At 35.2% G+C, this 14,777-nt stretch overlaps 1 protein-coding gene across 2 annotated transcripts in view; it reads left to right on the top strand.

Annotated features, from left to right (window-relative positions):
- Positions 1–14,777, top strand: part of Pdgfd (platelet derived growth factor D) — a 231,448-nt gene that overhangs the window by 143,671 nt on the left and 73,000 nt on the right. The window lies entirely within an intron of this gene.

Below are 14,777 nucleotides of genomic sequence, written 5' to 3'. Positions count from 1 at the left end.
GAAACGAGGCAGATGCTGGTATATTATCAGCCATTTTTTTCCTTAAAGCCTTCCATTTTTCTAGCACAAACCACAGTAGATCTCTAAGATGGCTGTTTAGGTTCACAAATAGGTTACTTTTACCAATACATTACACACAATTCCATTCTTCTCAAAATTAATTAAGTGATAGTTTATATTGTCCTTTATTAAAGATTACACCTGTTACTTCTAAGTGATCTGAAAAATTAATCGAGGTTACCATGGAGCAGCTCAACAAAATAGCAACTTTCCCTTATACTAATATATATTTCATAGGTTAAGGATATGTGGTGAGAATTTAGAATAATTTCTGAAGAATACTATGTATTAGAATATTTGTGAGTTCCTTATCTGACAGTGTGACTCTATCTGGCATATACATTCTGAATATTACATGACCCTGTCTGAGTCATTTAACCTAATTTTTCCTGCCAAAGACAATGTTATTTACTATCAATTTTTTCTTAAAATTGATGGTTACAGAGATTAAACAGTATAATCTTGAGATGGAAAACAGTCTCCTCTGATGTATCACCAGTTCCATGCAGTTCTTTCATTTATTCAATTATTTATTCATGCAGCAAACTTTTTTTTTAGAGTGAGAGAAAGAGAGAATTTTAATATTTATTTTTTTTAGTTCCTGGTGGACACAACATCTTTGTTTTTGTATGTGATGCTGAGGATCGAACCCGGGCCACATGCATGCAAGGCGAGCGCGCTACCACTTGAGCCACATCCCCAGCCCTCATGCAGCAAACTCTTAAATTGACAGCTGTTAAGTGAGAGAGACTAAGCATAGTACTAGGATTATAGTACCATGCTGTCATGTGAGGCATCACTAGCAGAGCTACACACATGCAGTAGTGAGATGAAGAGAAGAATTAAACCCAGAGAATATTAGCCTCATTTGTTTCATTCTTCCTGCATGATATGCTTAACTGGTTATAGAAATCTAATTGTTTTGTATAAGTTACTTAGTGTTTCAGAAAAATTGATAATAATGAGAACTAATGGATAGGGTTGATTTGAGCTTTAAATGAACCAATAATGATTAAACACTGTGATATCTAGCTCATATTTAGCAATATTAACTTTTGTGAAAAGTATTAATTTGACATTCCTGGAGATTCTGAAGAGTGTATAAATTGCTACATAAATGTAATTTTTCCCAGAGATTTATTTGCTTTTAGTTAAGTATATCACCATTTATTCTGTTACTTCCAAACAAATATTCATCCAACAAGTAACATTTAGATACCTACAATGAATAGTACTTCTATCTGGAAACTATAATCTTGTTGAACAGGCTAGAGAAAAGGAAAATTATAGAGTAATCAGGAGATATGAAATATGACTCACTAGTGATATAACATATGACAAAAATGTATTTCTGATTCTCTTTCTGGGCACATGCCAGACATTATTAATTAGCCTTTTGCTTTGTTTGTTGTTTGTTAGATTGTTCCATAATGTAGACATAGGCTCAGACTTCTTTTATTTTTTTAAAATTTTTTGGTTCTTTTGGGTTATACATGACAGCAGAATCCATTTTAATATAATTATACATACATAGAATGTATCAAATATATCTTATTCTAGTTAGAGTTCCACTCTAATGGATGTACATGGTGATGGGATTTACTTTGTTCTTTTCACATATGTACATGGGAAAATTATGTCAGATTCATTCCATTGTCTTTTCCCCCTCCCTTCCCTTCACTAACCATTGTCTAATCTCCTGCATTTCTATTTTCCCCCCATCCCTTATTGTAGGTCAGCTTCTACATATCAAAGAAAACATTTGACCTTTGTTTTGTGGGGGATTGGCTTACTTCATTTAGCATTATAGTCCTCAGATCCACCTGTTTGCTGGTGAATGTCATAAAGTCATTCTTCTTTATGGCTGAATATGACTCCATTGTGTATACATACCACATTTTCTTCATCCATTCATCTATTGAAGGGCATAAGGGTTGATTCCATAGCTTAGCTATTGTGAATTGAGCTGCTATAAACATTGATGTAGCTGCATCACTATAGTATGCTGATTTTAAGTCCCTTTGGGTATAAGCCAAGGAGTGGATAGCTGGGGAAAATGGTGGTTCCATCCCAAGTTTTCTGAGGAATCTCCTCCATAATGCTTTCCAGAGTGGTTGCACCAATTTGCAGTCCTACCAGCAATGTATGAATATACCCTTTCCCCGCCACATCCTTGCCAACATTTATTGTTATTTGTATTCTTGATAATTGCCATTCTCACTTGAGTAAGATGGAATCTCAGTGTAGTTTTAATTTCCATTTCTCTAATTGGTAGAGGTGTTGAACATTTTTTTATATATTCTCTGACCATTCATATTGCTTCTTCTGAGAAGTGTCTGTTCATTTCCTTTGCCCATTTATTGACTGGGTTATTTGTGAGGTTTTTTTTTTTTTTTCTGGTGTTAAGTTTTTTGATTTCTTTATGTATCCTGGAAATTAATGTTCTATCTGAGATGCAGGTAGCAAAGATATTGTCCCATTTTATAGGCTCCCTCTTCATACTCTTGATTATTTGCTGTGAAGATTTTTAGTTTGATGTCATCACATTTATTGATGATTGATTTTACTTCTTGTGTTTTAGGGGTATTATTAAGGAAGTCAGTTCCTGAGCCAATATGTTGGAGTGTTGGGCCTACATTTTCTCCTAGTATATGCAGGATTTCTGGTCTAATTTCTAGGTCTTTAATCCACTTTGAGTTGAGTCTACATAACAATATTTAAAGATCCATTGACATGATACTTGTTGAAAAGTAAGACACCATCTATGTATAACCTTGCACTGATCAAGTAATTACACTGGGGAGAAAAAGAGATCTGTATTAAAAGTACACATAGGGGGAGAGATAGAGGTTAAATTTCATTCTAATACAAATGGATTTCCAGTTTTTCCAGCACCATTTGTTGAAGAGGCTGTCTTTTCTCTAATGTATGTTTCTGGCAACTTTGTCTAATATGAGGTCACTATATTTATTTGGGTTTTTGTGTGTTCTCTATTTTATTCCATTAGTCTTCTAGTCAAGGTTTCTGGTCTAATGCCTAGGTCCTTGATCCACTTTGAGTTGAGATTCCTTCTTAAGATGTACTATGAGAGAGAAGCCATCAGCATTCAAGTTTACTTTCTGGGTAAAACCTACTTGCCATCTCTAGCAAGACAAAAGTTCTGAAAAAACTCAAGACCACTTACTCAAACATATTTTCCTAACACAGCATCACCATTTTCCTTTCTTTGTTGAAAGTTAGGTCTGGTCTTGTGGTTTTCTTAGACCAATAAAAGTGACCGCAAGCATTTAAAAACTAATGGGCAGGTCTGGGGGTGTAACTAGAGACAGAACATTTATCTGACATGCACAAGGCCCTGGGTTCATTCCCCAACACTACAAAACAACAACAACTAAAAAACAATGAATGGGAAAGTCTTCATCTCCTGGCATCCCCCTCCCCTCCATGATTCTTAATGTAAGGATGAAACCTCATTAATAAGTTTTAGAGTTATAAAACATGAAGCAAAATCCCACCAATCCCAAGTGAGTATGTAATGTAAAAAAAAAAATAAACTTTTTTGTAGAAACCGCTGGGATCTAGGCTGACTAGATCTTGACTAATACTATTCCTTGAGTATACCTAGTACAGGACAAAGTCCCTGGGGGAAGCTCACCAGTCCACATAACAATATTTAAAGAGATACATTGGCATCATACTTGACAAGGAAACAAAAAGCTTGTTCCATTCTAAGACACCATCTTGCACTGATCAAGTAATTACATTAGGGAGAAAAAGAGATCTGCATTAAAAGCACACAGGAGTCTTTTTAATAAAATGATAGTTGCACATACATTTATCCAGAAAAGTATAATCTCTTATTATTTCAATGAACATCCAAATTTGAGCCTTTTTCTCTCAAAAGTCTTCTAAATCATTACTGTCCTTTGATATTGATAGCTTCAAGGTAATAGGACCTTTTTCATAACCAGTATATGTTATCTTGATTTGCTTAGTGACCATTTTTAGGATCAAAGAATTTTGAAGAATACAGAGAAATGCTGTGACTATGCCTGTGTTTTCTATTTAATTATGAGATTTTTAGCATTCTTGCATTACATATCACTGGACTAAATAATTCTCTTGAAAACGACCAGTTTTGACAGGTAAATATTTAGCACCATCATAATGCATGAATTATTTACATTAATCTCTCATAGCTTTGACAATTCTTTGACTTACTCTGATATATTTCATAATTTCTAGTTCTTTTAATTTTATTGTCTGAGGTGGGCCGTGAATTTATTTCCTAGAGCAACAATGACAAATCAAAATATAGTTTTTACTTATATGTATCTTCCCAGCTTTGATCCCATAAAGTATTTGATTAGTTCTTTACCAGAGAAGATGTCATTTCTCCATCTTTTAGTATATTTACATTTTGTCTCATTTTACATTTATCTGCACATAACATGTTTTTGAATTTTGTGCTGCATCCTATCATAGTGCTATCTTTATAAAGGCATTACAAATGACTTTATAAAACTTTCTAAACTTAAATATCCAAATAGTTCTACTTCATCCATATTGGGAACTATTAAAGAAATACCTGAGATTGAAAGAAGATGAATAATCATCTCTTTTAGCATGACTAAATTTATAGACCACAAACTATAATAATTATTTCCCAGCTTCTCTTCCCTAACAGCTAGATAATAACTTTTAACACTAATCATATTTCTCTATTTTGAAATATTAAAAATGTTACAAAAATATTTTAGAATTCCAGTAAAATTTGGTGTTAAAAACAACTGAATCCATACACAGCACTCAAGCCATAATTTAATAAATATCTAAGTACAATTATAAATATACATAATATGCTCATTATATGATGTGTAACTCATATGTAATTATTTAATATAGACATAGATATAACCATACCATAAATAATAAATGATGTGATTCTTATATTAACTCCTAGTTAGTTTTCTTCTAGGAATTGGTGAGCCCTGTAGTCAGAAGAGACTAAGAAATTGCCTTTATCCATGGAGATCAATTTTTTTATCATTAGGGTATTCTATGATCATCTTCTCTGTTCCACACTGTCTAATCCGTTTACCATTTGTATTAGATTGATTACTTACTCCCTCTTGAAACTTACCCTGTGAAATGATTTTAGAACATCCTTCTTCTCTGTGAATGCTTAAATTTCACACCTGAAACATATAGTTTTTCTTGACAATATTTATAAAAATTTGGTGCTGTGATTTGAATCTAGTTTGTCCTTCCAAAACTCATGTTGGAATTTGATTATATTGTGGCAGTGTTGGAAGGTAGGACCTGTAAAGGTAAGTAGGTCGTTAATGCCTTTCTTGCTTGAGTGGGTTCTTGCCTTCATGGGACCAGATTAGTTACTGCATGAGGCTGCCCCTCATGTTTCCTCTCTTTAGAATGAGCCCATCTGCCCTTCTACTTTCTGCTGTAAACTGGAGCAGCTTGACTAAAGAATTCTCTTGAAAGCGACTGAAGCCAAGCAGGTGCTAGCACCATTATCTTGGACGTCCCAGCCTCCAGAGACATAGACCAAAATAAACTTCTGTTCTTTATAACTCACCTAGTCTCAGGTATTTCTGGCAACAGAAAACAGGCTAAGACAGTTGCTTTTCCTATACTAAATGTTCTGTAGACTACATGCTAAATCTAGTTATTCCTGAGTGTACTTTTCATTCTATTTTGCCTGTTATCCGTCTGTGTTCCCAAGCTCTGTTGGCAGGAGTTGTCTTGTTTTCTGGGCAAGTTAGTATAATTAAAAAGATCTCTTGCCAGGTATGATAGCTCAGGCCTCTAATCCCAGCGACTCTGGAGGCTGAGGCAGAAGGATTGCAGGTTCTAGTCTAGCCCCAGCAGTAGGCAAGGCCTTAAGCAATATACTGAGAACCTGTCTCAAAAAAGGCGGGTGGGTGCTGGGGATGTGACGCAGTGGTTAAGTGCCCCCTGGGTTAATCCTCAGTACCAAAAAGAAAAGAAAAGAGTGTCTCTATTCAGAAGTCTTTGATTCTAGTGTACTTTGTCATGCCATTCAACATTTTTTCCCTATCTGCCACAATTCTGAATGTAATTATTTCTTATTTTCACATCCTTCACATGTGAACAATATCACAACCTAGACTTACAGTGAAAGAAAGGAAATATCAGAGAATAAACTAATATCAACTACCACAATGTGATAAAATATAGCTCTTTAACTAGATTTTAATTTTCAAAAAATAGATTAAAAATCATTTCAGAAAGGTAGATGATTTCCATTTTAATATACTCATACATTCACTTCTATAATCCACCTATAAAATGCAGCAGTTTTGAAGGAAAGAATATGATTGCTCACTAGCATACAAAAATAAAACAAATGATTTTATATTAAAATCCCTGATGGGGTGAAGGATGGTAATTAAAAGCAGAATGTTCAGGAACTACTATATTCCTGGGAACTATTTCTGGCAAATATTCAAAACTTTTTTACTTTTTTGGTGAGTTAAGATACTTGGATAATTTTTAGCTCAGGAAATAATCAAGATTACTCCCTAAAAACATTGTCTCCAAATTGTTACTACGAACAAGTTTGTCTATAAAACATTAACACAATAGTTGGTGCCAAAAAGCTGTAATTTAAAATGTATACACAATAATATATAACTGGCAAACAATCAACTCTTTCCCAAATCATCATAAAGAGAAAGGTTTTGTATCACTACTGATTTCTCAGAAAAACCTCTGATGGAGAATTCTAAATAACTTACTGGTATTTAATCAGCTTTACTCTGGAGTGCTTAAAAGCAGGCCATAGATTGAGCAGAGGTGAATGTTGTTTTAACAAAGCTGATGTGGGCTACCGGAAAACTGGTTCTCACTAGGAACATGTGCAAGGTGTTAACAGAAAATTCCTTAATGAAAATTGTCCCATTAATGGTCCCAGAGGGAATTTAGTCCATTGATTGTAAGCTTCAGTGCCTTAGCAAACACTGAGGGGGGAATAAGCCTACATGCTGATTTCCAAGCTAATATTGTTAAAGTTTAATTTTCACCTTTATCAGTTCTCATGGTGAGACTCCAGCCCTATACTTTTTAAGTTAGAAAATAATTCAAGGAATATAATCTAATTAAATTCAGTTTCTTGCAAATGGGTATTTTAAGGTCTGTTCTATAAGGTGACCTGTTCAGGGCTGAGGGTGGGTCAGTGGTAGAGGACTTGCCTGGAATGTGAAAGGCCCTGGTTCTATCTCCAGCACAGAAAAAAAAAAAACACAGTGGGGAATACAACAAATTCACTTATTCATTCTTAATTTAGGGACTTGCCTACTCTCCTTTTAATCCATCATATGAGTGTGTGTGTGTGTGTGTGTGTGTGTGTGTGCATGCACTGCTAAAACAATATATTGCATGGGTCTCACCTATTAAGGTTGTTCATCCTAGGACACTTTTCTGTATTGAGTTTTTATTTGTCAAAAGACAATGCAGAAATCATCAGAAACAGCTGGATAGAAATAATGATGATACATTTCTAAGACACAAAACCAATTTTTGATTCACTCTGCCAAGCTTGCTATTCTAAATTGGATGCTTGCCTAGAATGAGAGTCTGTAGGAAGTAGTCACCTGATTTAATATATTGCTTAATAGAAAAAATTTGAGAACAGGCCACAAATATAACAGCAAACTCTCCCACCATTACTCCATCCTTCTGTCCTTTCCTTTCTGGTTACAAATTTCAAGTGTAGTAGGACCTGGCTATGGTACAGTAAGTAGACTCCTTGATTGAAATAGTCTGGAGTAGGAAGCAGTCATTTCAGAATTAATATCTAAGCCAGATAGCAAACAGGATGATTTGAGTGAAACTCTCTCAAAAATAAGCCTTTAATGTTCATACTAAATGTGCTCCTACAAGTGTCAGAGCCACCAGCTACATTGGAATTGAATTTCCAATATTTGAGTCATTTTACAACTTTATTTTTTATTAAATTGTCTTTTATTTGTTATCTTACTTGCTGTTATCTGCCTTTCAGTTTTAAAAAACTATGTGCTGTAGCCATTCATCCATGTAGTATGTAACAGAAAATTTTGAGTGTCTCCATATAACCAGACTGGCAAGGCATCAAGGTTACCTTCATAAACAAGATGAAGGCTTTTCCATAAGGAATTTAATATTCTGCAATACAATCTTTTTTTTACTTTCCAATTAAACTTTCCAAGAAATTATAAGGCAACTTTGAGTATTTGTTTTTATCTCATGTACCTAGCCAGCTTCAGAGAGAAATCTTTCCTTACTTTTGAAAACATAAAAAATACATTATATCTAATTAAAAGATTTATTTTAATTCCTTCATAACATATTCAATAAAAATTAATGTGCTGGGTGGATAATTATGTCAAGGGACACTTTTCTTCAAATTGGTGACAGGAAAAGATTTTCCTAAAAATTGTGTTGGTCAACTTGTTGAAATCATCAATTTATACTGTTACTATAAACGATAGCATAAGACTGTATACAATATCATTTTTAGGTGCAAAAGGTGTAATGATTTTTCCCACTAAAAATCTGGAGTTTCAGATTCCACTGTCCCACTGTTGCTTCATTTTGCCTGTTAGCTACGTCAAACCACTGACAATTTTGTCCCCTTGGAAAAAAAAAAAAAACCTTCTGAGTGTCACATCATCTTGGACCTGAAAAAAACACAAAATCATATATGCTACTTTGTCCAGATCCATCAATTAGGAAACAGAAACCAGAAAGATGACATGATGTGTCTAGTGCCGCTATTTGTAGTTCTGGGAAAAGTTACCAAGACTAGAACATGGTAAAGCTGAATTCAGGGTTCAGTGCTTGAACATACTATACCAGACTTTCATTATTTTTGACTTGCAATAAATCATTTAAATTTCTCTCTGTTGGTTTTGTTACCTGTTAAAGTAACAACAAAAACAACAACAAAGATTCTTTAAAAAAAAAAAAAAAAAAGGATGAAAGCAATAATATTTATGTCCCATTTTTTGGTCAATTTATTTTTATGTTAAACTTATAAAATGCATCTGAATGAACTATATTTCACCCCATACAAATGGAGCTTCCCTGTGGTTGTTTAGCAGCAGAAGTTGGGCTGTATGGTTTACATATCATTTAACTGCATACTGGATAGTGCTGCTTTGACATATTGTTGGATAATGACACAGTCAATTTACAAATGAAATTTGGTAATAATCCCTTTGCAAGTTGGGAATTTCCTGACTCTTGACTATTCTTTGTTTTGGGCTTATAGCTGTAGTCATAAGTTTTCTGAGTTCATGCTGTTGCCTCCTGGCTGTCTTATGGGGACAAAAAAAATGAGGCAAATGGAATATGTCTGTACTATTGCACTGAATTTGTGTGAGGTGGCACAGCTGCAAACTATATCATTGTTGTTCCTATGGAAACATTGATCAGGTATTTTAATCCTTACTTCTACAATTTAGAATTTGCCCTTTGCATCTTGCATTGTCATAGACAGTATTGTGTTCTAGCAGAGGATAGAATGTATTGCCATTATTCATAATTTCATTTCTTATTAAACACTATTATATGTGATGGATTATATGTATTTGTTGGGATCAGTCATGACTTTTTCATGAATGAGGATAACTGAGATAAGGTGCAAGATCCAGCTGATTAGTGTCAAGAGCAAAGAAATAGGTAGCCTGGTACCCCCTTATTGTATACGAGATATGATGTCCTGAAGGAGGTTCCAAGGTCAAATACAGGAAAGTGAGTCCAGGAAAGGTCATCAGCCAAGGAGGTGAGACCAAAAGCCAGATGTGAGGTACAGAATCAAAGCAAGGAGTTGGAAGAACCAGAGAAATTGATAATAAGAGGCAAGAAAGTAGAAATTTTGAATGTTCAGTGGTTCTCAACTTTAGGGTTCAGGATTGCCAGGGGACTTACTAATGCCTGTGGTGGACTCCCTCTCTGGAACCTCTTTCAGTAGGCCTGTGGTGCAGCCTGAGAACTGGCATTTCTAACAGTTCCTGGGTGATGCCCATGATGCTGGTCTGGGGACCACACTGAGAACCATTAATCTAAATGATCTTCAAAGATATGTGATAGTGCCTATGGAGACTTTTCATCTGGAATACTTTTTAGAAGATTGGGGGATGACTGGATATAAGTATAATATTTTGGTTTTTTTGAAAAATTACATTTTGTAAGTCAAATGAATAGTTCAGAGTTTATGAGAATATGAACTTCTTTCGGTATTTAAGATGCAAGGTAAGACTTTATATTCTTGCTATAAAAACATATGTAGAAATTATTCCCTATCAATTAAAAGTGATTTGTTTCCTATTTTTGTGGCTTAACAGCTAGTATACAGTGCTTACTGTGGTAAGCATGTATACTTTGAAAGTAGACAGCTTAGGGTCAGATCTTGATTCTACCACTGGCTTTGGGCCTTGAGGTCACAAATCCTTTAAACTCTAAGAGCCTCCTTTGTATAGTGAGGATAGTATCAACTGCACAGGGCTGTTGTGAGGATTAAGTGAAGTAGTGGCTTTAGACCACATATTGGAGTGCATAGCATATAATAATTGCTCCATAAATGTTAGCTGCTATTGGAACACTGGAGTAAATGTTTGTTTTCAGGAATGTGACTTGGCCTAAAGTACTTTGGTAGTGATCTCAGGTTTAACCTGATGAGTTGTTCTCTGTATCTATAATTCTCTATAAGTCCTCTGCTAAGATTAGGCATGAGTTGGCATGAAGTTGTAAATTATACGTAAACAATGTGATTCAGAAGTTAAAATGTGTTCCAGATAGCCAAGAATCTAAAACTGCGCATAGCAAATTTCAGATTAAGAGGGAAGAACACTTTATATAGCTCAGTAGTCAAGAACTATGTGACCAGGTTGTCTGGGTTTGTATTCTGATTCCACCTTTAACCAGCTCTGTGACCTCTCCAGAATAATCACATGTCAAATAGTGGCAATAATAACACACATTTCAGAGAATTGTTATAAGTGCATACGGTCATATATGTGCATGCTTGTGCAAGCATACACACACACAGGAGAGCATATATAAAGTGATTATACCCTGTAAATGAAATGAGAAAAATGCTTACAACAATGTCTGGTTCAAAATAAACATTTCTATAGCTTTTTGTTATTCATATTCACTGTGTGTATATATTTGCAAAATTTTATTTCTAAAGACAAATAAATCAGAAAAAATAATAGTAGAGCATAGGTCTGTGAGATATTTACAAAATTAGAAACAAGTGCTGTCACAAACAATATAAAAAAGAAAATACTTCTTTCTTCCTGCTTTATCATCATCAAATTATAATTAGCCTTTCGCTTATAACCAGAGTTAGTATCTTTAAGACAATCTAGACTTGATTGACATCCTAAAACAAAAAAAGAGACAAATCCCTTTTATACTTAAAAAATTCCCTAGTTTTGTTTCTGCATTTGACTCTCTTGACCACTGTATCAGTAATGGTGAAATCATTCCTTTTCTTAGTCTAACTTAGACTTGGCTTCACTCCCAGCCGTTACTTTTAACTTACCCAACTCTTCTTTCATCAGCTACCACTCCTAGGTACCAGGCATATAGCTATCCCTACTCAGGGTATATTTCCTCTCTGAAAGATTCCTAAGACTTCCTTTAGGCCTCACATCTATTCTGTTCTCTCAGCTCAAGCCTTTGCCCATATCCACAAAGCCTGTTAACATTTCCACTTGAATTCTTCACCACCAGATCAAAATTGAACTTGTATGTCTTTAAAACCTTTTCTCTTTGCAATACCCCTGAGTATAAAAATACCATGCTGGACCCAGTTCCTGGGCTTAACATGTTGCCACTGACTCCGACCCATCCCTTTGCATTCCTTTCTTAACTACATGTTCCTTTTGACTTTTTCCCTGGTGCAGCTTCATGGCCAACTGCCCTTCTTTAGTTAGAAAATATCACCCTAGTAGCCACCTCCCAGGAGACAGGAATTACTTCTGAACCACTTTCAACAAGCTGTTTGCCCATTCCACAGCTTTTGTGTTTTCATTTATATCAAGTGCAGACACTTCTGCATGGCTTCTGCCTGGCCTTTAGGTATTTCTGTAGTTTGCATTTAAAGCCTGTTTCCTCCTGCCGTCTCCCTTGGGCCAGGTTGACTTCTCTGGATAGGCTTCTGACGATGATGCCATGAACACCCTTTATACTCACCACTATCTAGGTCTGCAACTACTGCATTTACATTCAGCACTTAGCATTCCTTTGTGCCTGGTATACATTCGCTTTGCTTTCCAGGTGTAGGAAGATAGGAATCACTCTTTAAATGTTCTTAAATTATACCTGAATCTAGAGTAGCACTTGAAACAGGAAATGAGCACACAAAGAACCACTGAATGTTAACCCTGAAAGAAATCTAAGAGAAATGTGCCATCTGGCCCCCCCTTATTATACAAAGCAATAATCCGATCACCTAGATGGATATTTTAAACATAATAGCTATATATTTAGATATATTGTCCTTCTATTCATGGTAAATGGAATCCAGTTGCCATGGACGATATAGAGTTTTGTTTTAGTAAATCAGATTTGCTTTTGATTAAAAACACTATTTAGAAAGAAAAGTTAAGAGCTAAGAAAATATGGGAAAAAATTAAGAAAGCAATCCTCAAATAAGCCTCAAAAATACTGCCGTACATATGGTCAGAGTTTGCATTTACTCAATCATTGTTGAGCGATTGATATCTCATATCCTACAACCTAGAAAATAGTCTTCAGACCCATTTCCTAAACCCCCTACGATGAAATGAGCAGATAATAATTTTCATAGTTACATTTTCAGCAAAAGGTCAAGGGAAGAGAAGAATTAAGGATCAATTGGTAGAAATGTTTCTTGGTTCTTCTGAGGTTGTCCAGTTGCCAGATTCACTGGAGATGGTAATATTACTACATATCCAGTGCTGTCATCCTGAGGCATAGAGTGGGGCATCTCTCTCCTACCAATGCACCTCCTGGGTCTCTCACTCATACACAAAATCTAGCTGAGCAAGCTGCTGCATAAGAAACCCTGAGCAAGCTAAAAATAAATAAATAAATAAATTTCTATGTGCACAAAATTATGTAGACAGGCTTTTGTATTTGGCATGTCAATTCCTGTGTGTTCTCCCTCCCTTATTTTGGAAACTTTAATAGCCACTCTCAGCAGCCTTACTTTATAGTACTTTCCACCAGCTAGTTTAGTCTCATTGCCCAGGCTCAATGAATTATAGACCTCAAAGTAAACGCTCTGCAGGAAAACACAAATAGACTGTGGCTTGAGGTCTATTTGTGGTGGGGTCTAAAAAGCCAACATCTAAAATAGAAAAAAAACTCTGAATACTGGGTGATATGAAAAAGAGATCCCATGTTGATTTAAACTCCTTAAGTCCCATTTCATCAGTTAAGGGTACAAACCCCATGCAACTGCCCCCACTGAAGAACCAGCTGTAGGTTTGGAGGACCCAGACCACATGTACTTCTGACCAACTGGCTCAAATTCAATGTTCTCAAAGCCCCTAAGTTTTGATAATTTCCTAGAATAGCTCCCAGAACTCAGGAGAACACTAAAAGTTTTATTATAAAAGATATATATTAGAACCAGTGAGATAAAAAGACACATAGAGTGAGGTGTGGGAGGATTCCATGAGTGAAGTTTCTCTGTCCTCAGGTTACATCACCTTCCTGGTACCTTAATGTGTATCACAAACCAGTAAGCTTTTTCCTGGCCCTGTAATCCAGAGTTTCTAATGAGGTTTCATTATGAAGGCATGATTGACTGAATAATTAGCAACATGACCATCAGCCTCCAATCCTACGTCTATCCTGAAGTTTGTCAGGTCAGGCTGGTTTCAAGTGGCTGGAAGCCTCCTTCAATTCCATGTTGGTCTTCCTGGCATGGCCAGCCCCAATCCTGAAATCATGTAAACACCCATAGTAAATTGCCTCATTAGGATAAATGCACATGAAATCTCAGGGACCCACCATGAAAAGCAAAGGTAATCCTACCACCTGGGAAATTCCAAGGGTTTGATTCATTCCTTAAACCCAGGACAAAGACCACATAAATTCTTTATTATAAAATGTGCAAAAAGCTACACAAAAATCGGTTCTATTTTAAGTAACAGAAAGCCACAGCCAAAAAATATATATATTTTTTTCTACCATAGAACTACATATGTATGTAGTTTTTCTACCATAAAACTATATATGTGTTGTAGTTTTATGGTAGAGAAACTCACTGGAAAAAATGCACAGAAAATAAATGGCCACTGAACACTACTGGAGTATTTTGTTTTTAGTTACTTATTTATCAGCAATATTTATCAAGTACCTACTATGTTAGTCACTGGAAATATACTGTTACATTGTCAGCATGATAAAATTTATTTATTTGAATTACATAGAAAAGAGAAAGGTTGAACTATTTGGAATTATCTGATGATTTTAATTCTAATCAAAATGAACCTGAGTTTTGAAATAGTTGTTAATTTTTGTTTGTGAGGAATGATGTAAGAGAGGCCCCAAGCCATGAAGTTTGGGGCATTAAACTTTGTGAAGAATTTGGGGAGGTGGAGATAATAGAAATAAATATTGCTAGTTTAATCTGAATACTACCATTTGGTCTCATGTTTGTAAAGAAAATCACGAAGTGCTTTGAAATGTCATGT

This window comes from Marmota flaviventris, chromosome 9 (assembly GCF_047511675.1).
Source record: "Marmota flaviventris isolate mMarFla1 chromosome 9, mMarFla1.hap1, whole genome shotgun sequence".
NCBI lineage: Eukaryota > Metazoa > Chordata > Mammalia > Rodentia > Sciuridae > Marmota > Marmota flaviventris.
Note: the sequence above shows the minus strand (reverse complement) of the source record. Positions and strands in the feature narration are given on the sequence as shown.